Raw genomic sequence first — 19,859 nt, 5'->3', positions numbered from 1 at the left:
TGGCCAAGCATACTTGGGTCAATTCCCAGTACAAAAGGGGGAGAGAACGATATACAACAAGAACTATGCCTTGTCTTGTGCGGAATGAAAACTAATGTTTTCCAGTGTTTATAGGTATTTTGTAATGGTGTTGGAAGATGCTAATTATCATTGAGGACTAAAATCTTTTATTTTACTAGTTATTTGGAAATCTCATGAACATAATGAAATCAGTATATTTAGAATAGAATGAATGTATCCATTTGTAGTAAGAACTTACCTAATATGTTATACTTGAAACCCAGTTGAGCATTGGATTCTAAGACCATTTCCTTTAGTCATAGTTTCTATTTTATTTATTTAATTTTTGGTACTGGAACTTTAGCACTGAGCTCTATCCTCAACCCCTCTTCCGCTTTTTTTTTTATTTGAGATAGGGTCTAAGTTGCTGAGCACCTTGCTGAGTTGCTGAGGCTGGCCTTGAACTTGTGATTCTCTGATCCTCCTGTTTTAGCCTCCTGCACTGCTGGATTATAGGTGTGGGTCACACAACAGCAGTTTTATTTTAAACAAAAAAGCTGTCAGGAAGTTTTGTGCTGCCTTTTAAAAAATCACTTTTTAAAGAATTTACCACCAATAAAAAAATATCATTTATTTTCTATAATAACACTGCTGTTTATTCCTAATGTTGGTCAAATTAAGGTTACACAGCAACTGATATTTTGGTATTAATTTAGAAACTTTTATTTCCCTTCCTGTCAGTAGAGAATCAAAAATTTTAAAACTTTCTCAGCAGCTTTAACTTACAAAATTAAGAAGTGGAAATTTAGGGTAGAGGTACCATGGTATTTTGTGTGTGTGTGTGTGTGTGTGTGTGTGGTACTTGGGATTGAACCCAGAGTGCTTATTCCCTGGGCCATATCTTCCTACCTTTTTTATATTTTATTTTGAGACAGGGTCTTATCCAATTGCTGCGGCTGGCTTGCAATCCTCCTGCCTCATCCTCCCAAGTTGCTGGAATTATAGGCGTAAGCAACTATGCCTGGCACCAGTTTTTTTATTTTTTAGTTGTAGTTGAACAACATACCTTTATTTTATTTCTTTTTTGTGGTACTGAGGATCAAACCCAGGGCCTCTCACATGCTAGGCGAAGACTCTACTGCTGAGCCACAACCCCAACCCCTGCCCAGCACCAGTTTTTAAAATAACATTTAAATTACTTTTCTAAAGTAAAAATATTTGCAACATGAATTGCAGAATATCTGGCTTTTATTATAGAGAAGAGCAAAATTCTGGGATATAACTCCTTAAAATTGATTGTATATGAAGTGCTTGAATACTAGAAATATGTTTACTTTAAAATTAAGAATATTAGTATCTCTAACCATTAGGGACTAATTAATGTTCTGAGTTATTAAACCAGTTCCTAAGTTTACTCTTAATAGTTATGCTTACTCTTAATAGTTAATACTATTTTAGAGTATCATTAGATAACTTGGTAGGTGATATTTTCCAGTGGTGGGGTTTTGAATGTTTTTAACTATTGTATAGATAATTGAATAGAGGCTCTAAAGGAAGAGAACATCCATTAAAAGCATCAGAGCTTTGTCGTTTTTAATAAGTAACTTTATTTTGAAAATATGCAGGGAACTGATTATCCCATTGGTGAATTATTTCCACAATATGTTGTTTCCTCCTCTTGAAGGAAGAAAAAAATCAGGGAAACAATGTTTTGTCCTCAGTTTGTGGGGTTTTGTGGTGCCGAAAATCAAACTCAGAACCCCACAGATGCTAGTCAAGTTTTGTATCACTGAGCTATATCCTCTACCCTGTTTGGTCCACTAAGTAGCAGTTTGGGGGGAAACCTTCTAGACAGGAAATGAAAGATGTTAGGCAAAATAAAATTGATTCATCTTCTAAAATTTATCCTTCTCACAAAGTATTTTCATTTAATAGTTTTTAGGTGTCAGATGATAATGCATTCATCTAACTCTTCATTACTTTTTGTTAAAAGTTAACAGCACACATGGAATCCTATTAGTACATTATGCTAATATTTATAGCTACAGCTTTTAAGATTTGTATGTTATAGATAAACCTCTCAGTTAACAGTAGCAAAACTCAGGAATCCCTCTGGAGGCTTGAATTCTCTACTGTCCAGAAAAAAATGAGGGATAAATGAGGTATATAATATGTATGTATGTTCTTTTACTGCTCTTGAAATTATTGAACTTGAGATATTTCACAGAATTTGTATTGATAAATTGACCAAGTTTTCAAATTAGTGTCACCTCCCACCCCACCACTACGATGATCTTTTTAGGCGAAACATCTTTTCCTTAAAGCTTTTCTACCTCTTTACTCCCTCAGTAGGAATGATAACGTATCTTGGAGTTGTTGACGATTAAATAGAGGATTTGTAAATGATTCATAAACCTTAAAACAATATACTAATATATTATTAGTTCTTATTCTTTAAAGTTTTTCTTCTCCTATAGCAATGCTTAAGATTCTCGTTAAAGTATGAATTATAACTAAGAATAACTGCGATTTTTGAACAGCTTTAAAAATGAAATGTCTGGCCTAGCAGTTTTCAAAGTAGATCCAAGGAATCCTATAGATCCTGTAGACATTTTCAGGGAGTCCCCAAGTGCAAAACGATTTTTATAGTAATACTAAGATGTTCTTCACCTTTTTCACCGTATTGACATTTATGCCTATGTACAGAAACAATGGTGAGTAAAATTTCTGGCACTTCAGAATGAATCAGATTACAGTACCTTACTGTATATACTATAGTAATTATTGTCTTCTTCACTGTCTTGCTTTCACAGTTTAAGGGGGAGAGGGGTCACTTTTCACCTAAACATGCTCGAAGAAGTTAAAAAAAATTTTTTTTAATTTAATCTCTGCCACCATACACATCTTTTTAATACACTGTGACAAAACAGGAAGTATGCATAAAACATTTTAGCTGCATTCAGAAATATAGTAGTTGTCTCTAGAAGACAAGTCCAGGGCGAAGTCTTGCAAGTCACACCAGCTGCTTTTTTATGAAACACTATTTTTATATTAGAAAGAATACCTGACAAACTGGCTACCCAGAATTGGATATAGGCTGACATTTTCTTGAAAACAGTGAGCCTACTACTTTAAGGAGAATTGTGACAATATTTATGACTAGTGATAAACTTAGCTTTTAAGCAAAAATTAGGATTTTTGACAGTTTATATCAGCCACTGGGCTTTTGATAGCTTCCCAATACTTAACAATATTTTTCTGATGATATTAACGACATTTTAAAATAATGTATAATGAAATGAATCATCATGTGGAGATCTGCAAAATTATGAGCTGGTATTTTCCAAAAGACCAATGCATGGTATTACAGAATCATGCACAGGTAAGAAATTTTTCCAAAGTGCTAGCTGGACCAATGGATTTTAATGGTACAAAGAACGTGATGGCTGGGCACCATGACACAATGCCTTAATTCCCAGGAGCTCCAGAGGCTGAGGCAAGGAGGATGCTAAGGCCAGCCTTAGCAACTTAGTGAGACCTTGTCTCAAAATAAAAAGGGCTGGGACTGTAACTCAAAAAGCACGCTGGGTTCATTTCCTAGTACCACAATGAAATTGATTAGGGAAGTTTCCAGTTTCATATTGCAAACAAATGCGAAGTTTTGGTGTCGCATCAAAGAAGGATATCCACATTTATCTGAAAATGTTATATTCCTATGTATCTTACATTTTTTCATTTTTTATTTCATATGCCTTGCTCTCTATTGAATGTTGTCTTTGACTTATTGTGGGTTTTTATTGTTAGTGGAGGGGGTATGGGTAACGAATGGGAATCAAAGATAAATGTGAAACAGTATTTTCAAGTGCTTTATCTTGGAATCCCTTATTAATATGTAGTTTTAAATTTAATTTCTTTTTTAAATATATTTATTTTAGTTGTAAATGGACCTTTATTTTATTTATATGCGGTGCTGAGGCTCGAACCCAGGGCCTCACACATGCTAGGCAAGTGCTCTACCACTGAGCCACAACCCCAGCCCCTTAAATTTAATCTAAGCAGCCTTTTCTGAGCAATCCATTCAACCTTTGGTCACAGTGATTTATTCTGTGTTGACAGGCTTGATTTAAAAACAGTCTTAACAATCCCTGTTAAACAACTATTTTTTATAAACCTCATCTCATGGGACATTATAAAGGACTTTTCAGGCTTACCTGTGTTTGGGTCAAGTATTCAATATCAGATTATGAAAGTAGTAAGAATGAAGCACAGCTTACATTGTGCTCAGTTTCTTGGAAATTTAGTGCCAGTTATTTTCGCTGGAGATCAAGTGGATGTGTTTCATGAAGAAAGAGTATTGAGTTTAAAACCATAATTTGAAAGAACAGGGTTGACATGAGGAAGAGAAAGGGAGTGGAGTGGCTTAAAGAAAGTATAGGTATGAAATGCTCATTTCAGGGTAGTTTCAATCATTACAGAACTTCTTCCTACGTGAACTGAATGAGAGAGGGAAGTTAAAGGGAAGCTTTAGTGTTCCCTATATTAAATAATTAACTGCTCAGCTGTTCTAGCAGTTCTGAATTGGGAAGCATACTGAGGTCATATCCAGGACATCCAAATTAGTCACAAGATTGTCACTGGCTGTTGTTTTAGTTACTAGATGAAAAATAGAAATTTATTCTGTTTTAGCTTTTTTATATTTGTGCTTTTTTTTTTTTTTTAACTTCTGTAAGCCAGTCACCTGTATTTCATCATTAAACAAAGAGAAGTTAGAGTGTGCAACCTTTTTAAGGACAGAAAAGCATCTGGCATGGTAGCACACATCTGTAGTTCTAGCAACTCAGGAGGCTGAGGCATTAGGATCTCAAGTTTGAGGCCAAACTCAGCAACTTGGCAAGGCTCTGTCTCAGATGTAAAAATTCAAAGGACTTGAGATGTAGCCCAGTGGGAAAGTATCCCTGGATTCAATCCCTAGTACCAAAAAAAGAGGGGGGAGGGCTGAGGGTGACACAAGGCATTTATAACTTCTGTTTAGATAAAAATGATGATGGTGACTTATAAGCAATGAATAGGTGGGAGGGCAAGAAATGGGACAAAAAGGTGAGGATTGTGATTAAGAGATTCTTATTTGAATGAACAGAACTACTATTACTGTCATTCACTTGACAAATCTAGTTCAACTGGAAGGCTAACCCCCACTTTGAAAAACATTTGTGATGCTTTAGTGATTGATAGATCTTATCCACTGAAGGATCCTAAGTAGAGGATAAATTGACATTATCTACCAGTTAGATTATCTACCAGTTAGAAATTGTGGTCTTAAAGTGTTGTCACTAAGCATTTTGAGTTGCAGGTGCTTTTTCTGTTTTTGCTCCCTAGCAGCAAAAACTTTTTGCACTTTTTTTTTTTTTTTTTTTTTTGAGGGGGGATATCAGGGATTGAACTCAGGGACACTTGACCACTGAGCCACATTCCCAGACCTATTTTGTATTTTATTTAGACAGGGTCTCAAATGAGTTGCTTAGCACCTCGCTTTTGCTGAGGCTGGCTTTGAACTCGAAAGCCTCCTGCCTCAGCATCCTGAACCATTGAGATTACAGGTGTGTGCCACTGCACCTGGCCCTTATGCACTTTTTCTTGAAAATAAATATTTAGGTGCCCAAATTAGACTCTTTATTTCATTACCTTTCTACATTTTAACTGACTTAGGCGTGGGAATAAATCTGAGAAATTATGTACTTGTTTTATGTGGTTAATAACCTTTGATTCCACCCTGTAGTCTTTTTTTTTTTTTTTTAAGAGAGAGAGAGAATTTTAATATTTATTTTTTAGTATTTGGCGGACACAACATCTTTATTTGTATGTGGTGCTGAGGATCGAACTCGGGCCGCACCACTTGAGCCACATCCCCAGCCCCACCCCACCCCCACCCTGTCGTCTTTTAAGTAGTGTTGTTTGGTGGTGATAACATTTGACATAGGTGCCTTAAATTTCAGTGTCCACACGTGTATATGCACTCTCTATGTCACACGCTCCATGAAACCTCTAACAAGTTAACACCTCTTTAGGAACTTATCTTTATGTAGAGAAAGTTTGATTGAATGACTATTAATGCTTTTTGAGCTGCCAGGTCTTATGTCTTGGTGATAGCATCTTTGTTTATGCCAGTCATCTCTTCTGTGGCTTTCTAATGTTTCCATTTTTGTCCTGTCCCATGTCTGCCTCTACCCAGAAAACCAGCTGATCTCTTAAAAATGTAAATTGGATCATGTGTTACCCTCTAGTCCCAGTTTTACCCCCAGTGGCTTAAAATAAAAACCAGTCCCTTATCAGGGCCTACAAAGTCCTGCATAATCCAGTTCTGGCTTACTTCACAACTTTATCTCCTTTCCATTGTTCCACCAAGCTCTAGTTACACTGTACTTGTGGTCTGGGAGTATCTGGAATTAAACCCAGGGTCTTGAGCATACTAAGCAAGTGGTCTGCCACTGAGCTACATACCTAGCCCCCACACTACTTTCTGATCTTGGTCCAACAAGCCCTTTAAGTTTTAGTGCTTGCTGCTTTCTGTGGAGATCTTTCCCCAGCTCTCTGCAGTTAACGCTTCAGTTTCAGCTATAGATCTCAGCTCAGATATCATTATTTTTAGTTTTTCTAGACCATCTTATATAAAAGAGCAGTCCTCTACATTGCCTTCATAATTCTTATGAGTAATTATTTTTATGCAGTTCTTTACCTTGCTTTCCCTCTTAAATTGTATCAGGAAAATGGAAATATGTTGACTTTCCTACCTTATTTCAGATAGCCCAGGAATTGGCAGGTGCTCAAAAAACTTTAATTGAAAGAAATGTATAAGGTATACAACAGTTTGTCCTTATCAATTCCCTTCATAGGCTACTTAAACTAATTTCTTAAGGTATTATACCTACCTGAGTATAATTTGTCATTTTTTATTTAGGACATCTGTCTCTTGAGGACTGATTCCTTCATCTGGCTGCATGTTATTGAGAGCAAAATGTTCTCAGTTACTGTATGTTAGGGTTAAATTGAGTAATTATGCATGAAAGGTTTTTAGCAAAGATGGAAAGTTAATCAATATGAGAAGTAAATAGTTCACAGTGCCCAAATGAATGATATAGATGAGTGTTCATAGAGACAAAGGAAGAAGTCACAGCTCTAGTAGTCAGAAAAGGAAGTAAAAATGAGGTGGGGTCTTTGCATGATATTAAAGGAGTATGTAAATCCTAACAGTGAACCATGGTGGGCAGCAATACAGAAATTGAAGTAAATTCAAGAAAGTACTTTGCTTTAGCAGATAATTTGTGAAATGGATTCTAGGTCCTTAGTCCTTTATCTGGAACCTTTCTTTCCATTTATTTACGAACTCAGGATTTTGGAGTAAGATTTGTTTTGGATTTTAGTAAAAGTAATGAGACATTATTAATGTGAAACATAAATAATCAGATTAAGTGGTTTAAAAAATGTAAGGCACAGCAGTGCTCAGGTGAAATTTTACTGTTTAAATTTTTATTAGATCATGTTTTTCCACCAAATTAGATATAAAACTTTTGGTTTTCAGAGATTTGGGAACTTCAGGATGTCTATGGGAAACAATCCTGAAATCATTTGAAAAGGCTTTATTCATTAATATGTATTTTGGGGGAAATGTTAAGGCCTGAAAATATTACTTTTAAGCAATTAAATTAGAAACACTCTGCCAAGTAATTCTTTTTGAACCTGGCACATAAATTCTTATAACATGTAGTTCATCTCCCAGTTGATAAGGTTTCTAAGAATTATGTAATGCCTATAATTATACAATAGGATACATTAGAAGACTAGGAACATATAGCTCAGTTGGCTTGCCTTGCATGCAAAAGGCCGTGGGTTCAATCTCTAGCACCACAAAAAACAAAAACAATCTCTCTTTAGGATAAAAATTGTTGATGGAATCACTTGTTGTAATAGTGACAAGGAAGAAGTAAATAGCTGAAGAGGCTCCTTGGGAACTTAAAATTGATTACAGGAAGTGTCTATATGCTTTATTTTCCCCCATATATTCTGCTTATTCTAGCAGCATAATTAACACTCAAACTTTGGTTTTCGTTTGCTTTTATCCATTCATTTGGTATATATACTAATGTTCAAAAATGGAAACATGTATGTGTATGAATTTTTTTTCCTGATATTAATTTTCTCTCTCAATAAAATTGTCCGGACAGACATGTAGGAAAGGTACCCTTTTTTCAGGGGAAAGGAGGTACCAGGGATTCAACTCAGGGACAGTAAGCATAAACTGCTGCTTAGGTTGAGATATTAAAATTGTTAGAGAAATTATGGGAAGTGCTTGTGCTGCCACTGTTTGTTGTTGCTTGAGTAAGTTTTCTCCTCCAAACTTTTGGCAGGTTTACTAGGAAATTTTCATTTAGGAATACCCTGGACTTGAAGTTTTGTTCAGAATGTGCAATTTAATCATGCAGATTATGAATCTACAATTTAAAATGAGGACATTCTATGTCTTCTTAATTTGTTTGGAGATAGTCATATTAAGCATGTTATTTAATCCTAGTGATGAGGTTAGTAGTAAATGAAAATATTATAGCCATTTGTTTCTCTTATGAAAGACATTCTCTTTATTTATGAATTTAATCTTATGTTGAAAGAGTCTATAAAATTATGCTTCTAAAAAGTTCACTCATCCTTGTGGGAGGTGGGTGTATTATAAAAGCAAGAAATATTTGTGGTGTTTTTTGGTTTTCTTCCATTCATAAAAATGGATGTGCTTGCTTCTGGAATCCTTACCTTTAAATTCTAATTTATCTACTAGTTCTAAAGTGCTTTGCTTCTGATTTCTTATGCCTCTGTCCTAACATATCATCAACTGTATTCAGTATTTCCTTGAAATATATGAAAGCATATACTTTCACTAACTAGTGGGAATATCTGTGGTTAATGTAGTTACCTAATTCTGCAACCGGCTCAGGAAACAGTATTAAGCACCTTTAATGATAGCATTCCTCCCAGTAAAGGTCATTCTTTTTGAAATGTTATATATCTTTTTTTCTTTTTCTTTGTTTGTTAAGAAAATTTAAGAAGATTCTGGGTGGCTTATTTAAATTATTGAAGAATGATGAGATCTTAGTAACAACAGGAGACCCTTCTGTACTAAATTGGGAAACTGTGTGTAAGCAAAAAGATGAATAAGATAGTCTGTTTAGATAAACCCTGATCTTTGCACAAGATTTCAAGTATTTTTAAGAGTTACAGTCCTGTTTTTTCACTTAAACCACATCAGACATTGATAATTAAGAACAGTACATATTCCCTTTGAGTCTCTTTCAGTCTTGAGTTGGTCTTAAAATCACTCTCAATAGTGCACCCACTACAGGAAGCCATTAATATTTTGTATTGGTGTTTGAGCTAAAAACCCATTTGCTACCACTAAATTAGTGGGCAAGATTTATTGTCTCTCCATGCTCTAGCCTGTAGGGCACATGTTACAAACTTTTTTTTTTGTGAAGAGCCAGGTAATATTTTAAGCTTGTTTTTTTTTAAGACAGGGTCTCAATAGGTTGCTTACAGTCTTGCTAAATTGCTGAGGGTGGCTTCAAACCTTCCATCCTTCTGCCTCAGCCTCCCAAGCCACATATTTTAAGCTTTGTTGACCATACAATCTTCTAGAGCCAGTCAGCTCCGCCCTTACAGTCTAAAGGCAGTCATAGACAATATACAACATATGATCATAGCTATGTTCCAACAAAACTTTATTTACAAAAACAAGCAGCAAGGACTGGAATAGGGGTAGTTTGGTGTTGAGTACTTGCCTAGCATGCCTTGAGGCCCTGGGCTTGATACCCTGCACTGCCAAAGGAAAGAAAAAAAAGGTAGCAAGTGGGATCTGGCCTGAGGGATATAGTTTGCCCGCTTCTGCTCTAGGGTAAGAAATTGATTTTGATTCATTCAACAACTAACTTCTATATTCTAGACACTGTTAAGTATTGGATTATGTAGAAATGAACATTACACAAAGATGCTGGTCCATGAGGTATTTAAGCCTTAACTGAAGTTTGGTATTTTGTATTTTAAGGAAAAAAATAAGACCTACCCCATACATCTACTGATACATGTGAGATCTTAGGCAAATACAAGTACCATGTTCTGTGGTAATGATATAACTAAAAGTAACTTCAGTATGCTTTAGATCAGATGCTGTGGTATCAGAGTTAACATCCTGTTATTAAAAATAGGGGTCTATACTAGCTGCACGTAGAATAATGTTGAAATTATCAGTTTCTTTTTTCTGTCACATATTGTTTTTAACTTACTAATTTTGGTTTTCAACATCTTATTATGTAGTATGTATAGATTTTGTTGCAAAACAACTCATGCATTTTAAAAGTAGGCTGAATATTAATCATTTTAATGAAATACTTAATCTAACATTCGTTCTATTGTAAGAACCCTTTTTGTTGGTTTAAAGGTACCTTTAGTTTTCTCGATGTTGGTATTTTCGTCATCAAATTACCCAGTGTTATTGCTTAGTAAATGAGTGAAAGCCCCAACAGATCTCCTTTATCTTCACTATAGTCTCTAGTGCTGTTTTTCTTATTCCTTTATGTACTATGATCCAGTTAGACTATGCTTTTGTTATAATCTAGTTTCCACATTTTGCTATCTTTTATTAATTTTTTCGGTGTTAAATTTTTGAGTTCTTTATATATCCTGGAAATATTCTTTATCTATTCTGTCAGTAGGTAGCAAAGGTTTTCTCCCAGTCTGTAGGTTCTCTCTTCACATTTTTAATTGTTTCCTTTGCTGTGCTAGAGGAAGCAAATTCTAATAGCGACTTATTTTACTTTTAATGGCCAACTGGTTTGCTCAAGATTGAGAAATATTGAATTTCAAAGCTTAAACTAGGACTATTGGTGATATGATTCCACTTAATAATAAAGCTATCTCTTTTGCATATTACTGCTTTAGTGCACTTTTATTTAGTATTTATTTTTTATTTAGTATTTATTTTACTGTGGACACAGTACCTTTGTTTTATTTTTATGTGGTAAGGATCGAACCCAGTGCCTCATGCTACTAGGCATGTGCTCTACCTCTGAGCCACAACCCCAGCCTCTTTAGTGCACTTTTGAGAAAAAAAATAGATATGGGTAAGAGGTGGTTGGATTTGAGGAGGGGGTGGCACTTGAATATTTATTTATTTTATATTTTTCTTTCCATTATTTATTGTTATTTTTCCATTTGAAATTTAGCATTAACTTTCTATTGCTAAAAGAACCTTTTTTATGTTTATTAAGTTTCAGGTGTAATTATTTTTGGTGGACATTCTTTAATGTTCACATGAAGTGCATTTGACCAATTTATTCATCTGTATGGGGATATATTTGTATATGAAGTATCTTAGTGGCCTTACTAGAAGAAGGTGGTACTTCTTAAATTTTAGAGATTGCATAATCTGTCAGAAACAGCCTGATAATTTCCTGTTTTTTCCTTTTATAGCGATATAATCTTGGATCATAGGTTTATAGAAAGAATATTTCTAAAATAGTGTCATTCCTTTGCTGCTAAATATTGTAGAGGCTAGTATCTGTTTAACGAGTAGCAGGTATATAACTTAGAATAAGGTGGCTGCTAAAAATCCTTGTAAGTTTTATCAGCACATATGCCATAATAGGACATAAACTGTTCCGGGATATACATTTTTACCTTGTGATATTGTTGAAAACATAATCAACATTGAAATATTGATATCTCATACCGAAAAGAGCATTAAAGTTCCAGTTTCTTCAAAAATTTAATGTGCTTCACTGTGCTGTACATACTCTTATGTTTGCTGTTTACTAGCACATTCTGGATGGTTTGCTTGACTAACTTCTCATTCTTGTAAGAATGTTTACGTTTCTTTTTGCCAGTTTTTGCAATGTATGTTGATTCTTCAATGAAATCCTGAACTGTTGTAGAAAAACTGCTGTGCCTTTAAAACAGTGTATTATTCAACAGTGTATTCCTATATGGAAATGTAAAGATCAAATTCAACTAATGAAAACACTTGAGAAGACCAAAAATGGGGAAATTTATATTAAAGTTGATAAAGAATGGTGTTCTTTTCACAAGAGGAAGAACTCTTTGCTTTCTTTGCTTGTGATGGTTTTAATTTTTAATAGGCACAGTGTTGTGTTTGTTGTTGTTGTTAAAGTAGATCCTAGAATGTGGAGTGGACACTGGCAGTCTTGTGATTATGTAATGAAAGATGCTTGCTTCTCTTTTTATAGAAGACTTCCAATAAAAAAAAATAGGAGTAAGTCAAAAAATTGTGGACACTTTTTAGGCAAATGATTTTTTGTTATGGTTTATTGTACAATACAAGCCAGTCACTGATTATTTTATATTGAGAAGCTCATTAAGCTAAAAAGGTTTTGGGTTTTGTGAAATTTCATATTTCATTTCTCACGAACGGGGGGGGGGGCATCAAAGTTAATTTGGTATCACCTTACAAGATACTTCATATACAAATAAACTAAAACCTTGAAACCGAGTTGAGATTTGTGCTCACCGAGTTTCTTCCTTTGTACCTCCACTTGTCTCCCCAGCCCTCATCACTTCAGTCATGCCCATAGTTTTCCCCCAAATGCCCTGATCTTGCAGTGAGTTCCCCCATTCCCTTAAAATAACCACTTAGTGATTTACATATCCACTAGTCTGGTTTAAATAACTACTTATGAAGCTTTATCTGACATTGCTTTACAAATAATTGTTTTCTGCACTCACCACAAGCACTTTGTTCTGTAGATCTTGTTTGAGCTTACACAGTGCAAACATTATGGACATTTTAATGTATAGAACTAACAAAGTGACCTCTGAGCCATAAAAGCCACTAAATATACTGTATTTATTTTTTCCTCAAATTTGTATAATTCTCACCTATTTGCCACAATTTAAACTAATACTTAAGGGGTGGTGGCATACACCTGTAATTCCAGCAACTCAGGAGGCTGTGTCAGGAGCATGGCAGGTTTGAGGTGAGCCTTGCAACTTAGTCCCTATCTCGATATTAAAATTATAAAGGGCTGGGGACAAGGCTCAATGGCAAAATGCCCCCAGGGTTCAACCCCCAGTACTACAAAAACTAATAGCTCTTATCTGGTCATTGGAATTCAAGTACATAGCAAATTAATATTTTTTATTTAATATTTGTATCCTTTATTTTCCTTATCCTGCGTGAGAAGTAATGAGGACCTTTATAAGGTAGTTGAAGTGGAGAGACTAGAATTGATTCCAAAGATAACAAAGTAGGATGAATCAGAATTGGTAATGGGGTGAAGAGACAACTCCAAGAAAATTAGTTTGCTCTTAAAATAGTATGCTTTGAGGGCTGGGGTTATGGCTCAGCAGTAGAGCACTCACCTAGCATGTGCAAGGCCCTGGGTTCTATCCTCAGCACCACATAATAATAAAATAAAGATTAAAAAAAAATAGTATGCTTTTGAAATCCTTTAGTTTCAGTCACTATAAACAGATAAACTAGAAAATTAACATTTACTGGCTACTTACTATATTACTCATTTTGCATTTGAATCTTAAAAGCTCTTAAGGTGATTGTTATTCCTATTTTCACATAAACAAATGAGGCAGAGATGTTAAAATAACATGACTAAAGTCATTCAGAATTGTTGCTATATTTTCCTACTTTTATCATTATCTCAATTTAAAATACAGTTAACTAAAACCTTTATGTGTGTGATTCTAAGATACATGGCAAATAATAAAAATAAAGACCATACACTGTAGTTATTAAAATTATTTTTGGAATACACAGCAGATCTTTGATTCAGTATGCATGCCTGTAGAATTTACAGCTAGATATTTAATAAGGGGGAGTGGGGGGGTTGCAGAAACTGACAAGTTGTTTTTTGGCATGTCCAGAGAATTCTTAGGAGCAGGGAAGAGTTGTGCACAAATCCACTGTATTTGGAAGGATCTTGAGACCACAATATTTCTTCTTGACTATGTTTGAAATGTTGTTCTCTCCATGCTTGTAATTTAACTACCTTGCTCATCTATTGAATCAGCTGAGAAGTCTATTAGGAAACTGGTTCTTCTGCATTTGTCAGATTACTGATAAATCATTATTCTCTAGTTAATATATTCTTTCATACATGATCAAGTACTGAACCAAAAGGTTAACTACAGTAATAAACCTGGAAAACATGACCTTAAATTGCATGTCAAATTATGTTAGTGAATATTTCTGTGGAAGAGTTGGCATGATTGATGGGAATAAGCCTTATTTACTAGCAATATTAATCCATTAGTAGGGCACAGGAAGAATTTTTTCCTACTTGAGGTATTATAAATATGGACAGAACGGAGAAAAGACTATAAGCAGTTTGATAGCCTATAGATTCTTTTCTGACTAGATTTAAAAAACTGGTTCACAGAGAATACCTTTCCTGGTAGAATGAGTTAAGATTGGAAGCATGTTCCATTTGTCCTCATTATTAAGAGGCAGGCAAGTCAAAAAGTAAATATTATAAGCAGTATTCATTTAAAGAACTTTGTTTATTTTGTGTTACCTATTAGAAGTTTTATTCTTAAAAGAGTTTCATTTTCGAGAAGTAGTATTTGAACATCTTTTTCTCTCTCTCCAGAAAAAGAAAAAGGAAAGTTTTTGTTTTTTGTTTATGGTGTTGGGGGATTAAGCCCAAGACCTAAAACATGCCAGGCAAGTGCTCTATCTACCACAGAGACAGCCTTCCGGAAATAATTTTTATATCTGCTCAGGAGTTCCAAATTCAGTTTTTTGTGCCCACCAGATTAGTACCCGGTCCTTCTGACATTTGAATTAGTTAATTTTATTTGAAAGTGAGAAGAAAGAGTAATCCTCTATAGCTCTTAAAATACTACTTTGGGAGTTGGAGGCGGAAAGGAGAGCTCAAGTATCTATTCTTCCAGTAAGTGTTCAGTAGGAGAAGTAATGTCACTTGAGTTTAGGAACTAGTAGTTAAGTATTTTTACTTAGCCCTTTCTTTATAATTTAAGATCAGAGTTTCAGGATGGGGGGTATTATAATTAAACAAGTTGAAGATAGAACTGCTAATTACCAACATTTTAGGAAATTTTTGACTATTATATTTATTTGGAGACCCTTTGACACAATTTTTAAAAATTTTTTTAGTTGTAGATGGACAATACTACCGTGTTTTATTTATATATTTTTATGTGGTGCTGAGGATTAAAACCAGTGCCTCACACATGCTAAGCAAGTACTCTACACTGAGCTACAACTGCAGCACCTGACATATTTTTTAATATGTATTTTTTTAGTTGTAGTTGGACACAACACCTTTATTTATTTATTTATTCATTTATTTTATGTAGTGCTGGGGATCGAACCCTGCACCTCGCACATGCTAGGCAAGCACTCTACTGCTGAGCCACAACCCCAGCCCCTCCACACACACACATATTTTAATGCAACAAAATTAGGCTTAAAATGTTGTTTATCATTTTTCAAGTATTTGATTTTTAACTTTTTTACATTTGTTATTGAAATTTTAAAAATAAATAAGGCTGGGCTGGGGTTGTAGCTCAGTGGTAGAGCGCTTGTCTAGCATGCATGAGGCACTGGGTTCTATCTCCAGCACCACATGATAGATTAGATAGATAGATAGATAGATAGATAGATAGATAGATTATATCCATCTACAACTAAAAATATTTTTAAAAAATAAATAAGGAGGGCTGAGGATGTGGCTCAAGTGGTAGTGTGCTCACCTGGCATGTGTGCGGCCCGGGTTCGATCCTCAGCACCACATACAAACAAAGATGTTGTGTCCGCCGATAACTAAAAACAAATATAAAAAATAAATAAATAAATAAATAAAGATAAGAGCCAATGCCTCTAGAATACGAGTTGGTTTTAATGCTATTCCTGCTCCAAGGTATTTTCTTTTTTTGCTGGACTATAATTCCTAGAAGGGAAGTATAAGAACTTTTTTTTTTTTTTTAATATTTTCCTGAGAGATCACCTCATGCCCTAATCTTTAGTAAGAAAGAGTATTTTCACTGCATGAAGTATCTTCAAGACTAGCAAGCCAGGAGGAAGAAAATGTAGAAGGCCTTTGCCACTTTCCTTGGTTGAATGCCCTGTAGTATTAATGGACTTGCCCAGTATGGGGTAGCCTATGAATGGGCAGATTGTTTATATTATTTTCAGCCCTTTTCTGTATTATAAGCCAGGGGGTGGTGGCAAATGACTATAATTCCAGGGACTAGGAGGCTGAGGCAGGGGATTGCAAGTTTAAGGCCAGTCTCAGCAACTTAGTGAGACTCTTTCTCAAAGAATAAAATTTCAAAAAGGTCTGGAGGGCTGGGGTTGTGACTCAGAAGTAGAGCACTTGCCTAGCACATGCAAGGCCCTAGGTTCGATCTTCAGCACCAGATAGATAGATAGATAGATAGATGTTTAAAAAAAAAAAAAAGGTCTGGAGATGTAGCTCAATTGTAAGGCACCCCTGGGTTCAATTCCTAGTACCAAAAAATAAAATAAAAATCCGTATGATATTTGAAAGATGATTCTAAAATATGTAATATTAGACCACCATTACTGTTAGGAAGTTAGAGAAGGAATACTTAGATTAATCTGTCATTAAACTTAAAGCAGAGGGTTTTTTTGTTTTGTTTGGGTTTGGGTTTTGTTTGTTTTTGGTACCAGGAATTGAACCCAGGGGCACTTCTCCACTGAGCTACATCCTCAGCCCTTTTTATTTTTTATTTTAAGATAGGGTCTCGGGGCTGGGGTTGTGTCTGAGTGGTAGAGCGCGCACCTTGCACGTATGAGGTACTGGGTTCAATCCTCAGCACCATATAAAAATAAGTAAAGGTATCTTATTTACCTTTATCTACAACTAAAAAAAAATTTTTTTTTTTTTTTAACAAAGGGGTCTCACTAGTTTAGGGCCTTGCTAAGTTGCTGAGGCTGGCTTAGAACTGGCAATTCTCCTGTCTCAGTCTCCTGAGTTGTTCAGCAAAGTGTTATATCTTTTTTAGTTAAGGAGAAAGAACATGATATATTTAGAAGTTCCACCCATATTTAATTCTTTAAAACCTGATACATGTAACATTACAATTCAGAATTGAAAGGGATCTTAGGGATCAGCTAGTCAAAAAGTTAAAAACTACCAGCCCAAAGTCCAAATTTTCATGCCTCATATAGATTTTTTTTTTGTTACAACATTCACAATATTTTTTGAGTTTAGATGACTCTACCTGTATAAGTATTTTCTATTATTTGACCACAGTCCACACCAATTCATAATACACCTTGCTGCTTCAGTCATGTTCTTGCCTTCCTGACAAGAAGAATGTATCTGAATGTTCAGTATTCTCCCCTTCTCTCATTCACTCATTTTACAAAGTTAACAGACAACTGAGAATTAAGTTATTTACCTCAAAATATACAACTTTTTAAGTAGAGCCATGCCTCTTAAATCCCAAGATAGTGTTGCTTTCTACAGCCTAATGTTACCTTTTAGGAAACAATACAGTATAGTATATAATCAAGTCTTAAGATATTTGGTATAGCCTGTCAGAAAGAGGAATGATCACTGTGGGTTAGATACTAATGAAAGAATACTTCAGAGACATCCTTATCACAGCCTCCTGAGAACTATATCCTCAGTGTATGCTAATCAGGAAGACTTTATTCTGATCTGTGATTGTTCTTACTATGTAGGGGGAAGAAAGACATGAATATACTCCTATAAAAGCTGATAAAGGAAATCAGTGAATAGCATTTTGTACATACAGAAAAACAGTACCTCATAAGGCCACCTACATCTAGATTCCTCCAAAAATACCATTTATACTTCTATTAGCAGAGGAAGAAGGGTCATTAAAGCCAGGAGCTCTCCAGTGGATTCTGGATAAATCTTCAACTCCCAAATCCAAATGTAACTTCAGCCACAAATTAATTGACATGCTACCAAAGATGATTAATAAATGCCTAGTAGAACAAAGTCTAGTGATAGAATCTTTTGGTAAAAACAGGATGTTAATATTAATCCACTGACAGGAAGTCTTGGGTACTTAGCTTCAGGTAGTTCTTTTACCTTATCTGAAGTCCTTAATAACAACCCAGTTCATCTACTCCTATACCACTCCTATACCGTTCATCTTTAACTTGCCTTGTTTGATTGGTTTTTTTGGTTTTTTTCCCCCAGTCTTTATACTGCTAATCACATCTTGACATATTTTATTTTGGCTTTGTTTTTCTTCCTTTAGATAGTAAATTCTGAGGACAAACTCTTTTGTTCACTGCTTTAGTCCCATTGTCTAGAACAGTGTCAGGCATATAGTAAGCACACTTGCATATATTTGTTGATGTAGAATATTGAATGGTAAATTATAGTAGTCTTGATGGAAGCTGTCATTTCCTAGATTTTCTTTTCCAATCCATAGATTGTAGTACAGCTTTAGTAAATTGATTGAACTACAGCTTTAGTAAATGTTCACACCAACTAGTTAAGCGAGAATTTTGGTTGGTTTTTTTGTTTGTTTGTTTTAACATGTAAGCCTTTTATTAGGATTTTTAATTTGCTTGATTATTTTTAGAATTATTCTTGTTCATAATTTAGATCAATAATTTGGATCTACAGTTGGGTCTTATTAATGAAGAATGTTAATAGGTAATACAGAATGGTAAATAATTGAATCAGTTATTTGCTTTTTGATATGACTTTAATAACAGTGGAATATATTTAGAGTAAAGCCATTTCTCAACTTTTTTGTTTGACTTATAAATATCCAAGATTTTCTGCTACATCAGAATCATTATGACATTCATTATTTTGTCTTCTTGTGAAAATACCACAAGTATTTCATGAAATAATATCTTAGATAAATTTATTGAACTTAGTGTAAAATAGGATTATGTCTTTTTGCCACTTTTCATTTTAAGCAGTTATGAAACAACCACTGAAAACTGACTCTGGAAGTAGCTGTAGGAGGTTTTGTTTTTATGTTTTTGCTGTGGTTTGCTCTAGGACTAGAACTAAACAACTTCTTAAATTGATAAAAAGAATGTGAGCAAAGCTAGTCTGTAAGTAAGTGGGGAAAATATAGAAATAATAAATAAACAACTTTTAAATGAATGAGTCGCGTGGCCTATAATCTCAGTGGCTCGGGAAGCTGAGGCAGGTGAATCGCCGGTTCAGAGCCAACCTCAGCAACTTAACAAGGCCCTAAGTAACTCAGTGAGACCTTGTCTCAAAAAAAAGGGGGGGAGGGGTGGTAGGAATGTGGCTCAGTGGTTAGGTGGCCCTGGGTTCAATCCCCAGTACCCAAAGTAATAATGATAGTGATAATGACCTCTTTTTAATGTGGGGGATCAAACCCTGGACCTCACACACGATGCATGTGCTCTACTATTAAGCTATACCCCAAGCACAAAAATAATTTTTTCAGACATTATAAACATTTATACATTTGAAAAATTAGATTAAAAATGTTGAAATTTAACAATAGTGAAACTTTGCTTTGATAGTTTTCTTTAAAAATTTAACTCATTTACCTCATCTATAATCTTGGACAAACAAGGTAAATGATACTTCACATTTATAATTATAGAAGCTGTCTTTTTTGCTGATGAAGGAATGTGTCTTATAGTGGCATTAGTGGTAACACTCCTAATATGCCCCATTCTTTCCTGTTTAACCAACCAGAGAAAGGAGGATCTTAGTCCTTTCTTAGTTAACATAATTAGTTCATAGATTAAAGCTTAGTATAAATATATCTTATTGACAGATTAATTCATGTTAATCATGTTAAGTCATGGTATTAATTAGCACATC

The 19,859-nt window shown here is 34.7% G+C and overlaps 1 protein-coding gene across 3 annotated transcripts in view; it reads left to right on the top strand.

Annotated features, from left to right (window-relative positions):
* Window positions 1–19,859, top strand: part of Rap1b (RAP1B, member of RAS oncogene family) — a 41,883-nt gene that overhangs the window by 4,111 nt on the left and 17,913 nt on the right. The window lies entirely within an intron of this gene.

The sequence above is a fragment of the Marmota flaviventris genome, chromosome 3 (genome assembly GCF_047511675.1).
Source record: "Marmota flaviventris isolate mMarFla1 chromosome 3, mMarFla1.hap1, whole genome shotgun sequence".
In the NCBI taxonomy this organism is placed as follows: domain Eukaryota; kingdom Metazoa; phylum Chordata; class Mammalia; order Rodentia; family Sciuridae; genus Marmota; species Marmota flaviventris.
This window is presented reverse-complemented; position numbering and strand designations above follow the sequence as displayed.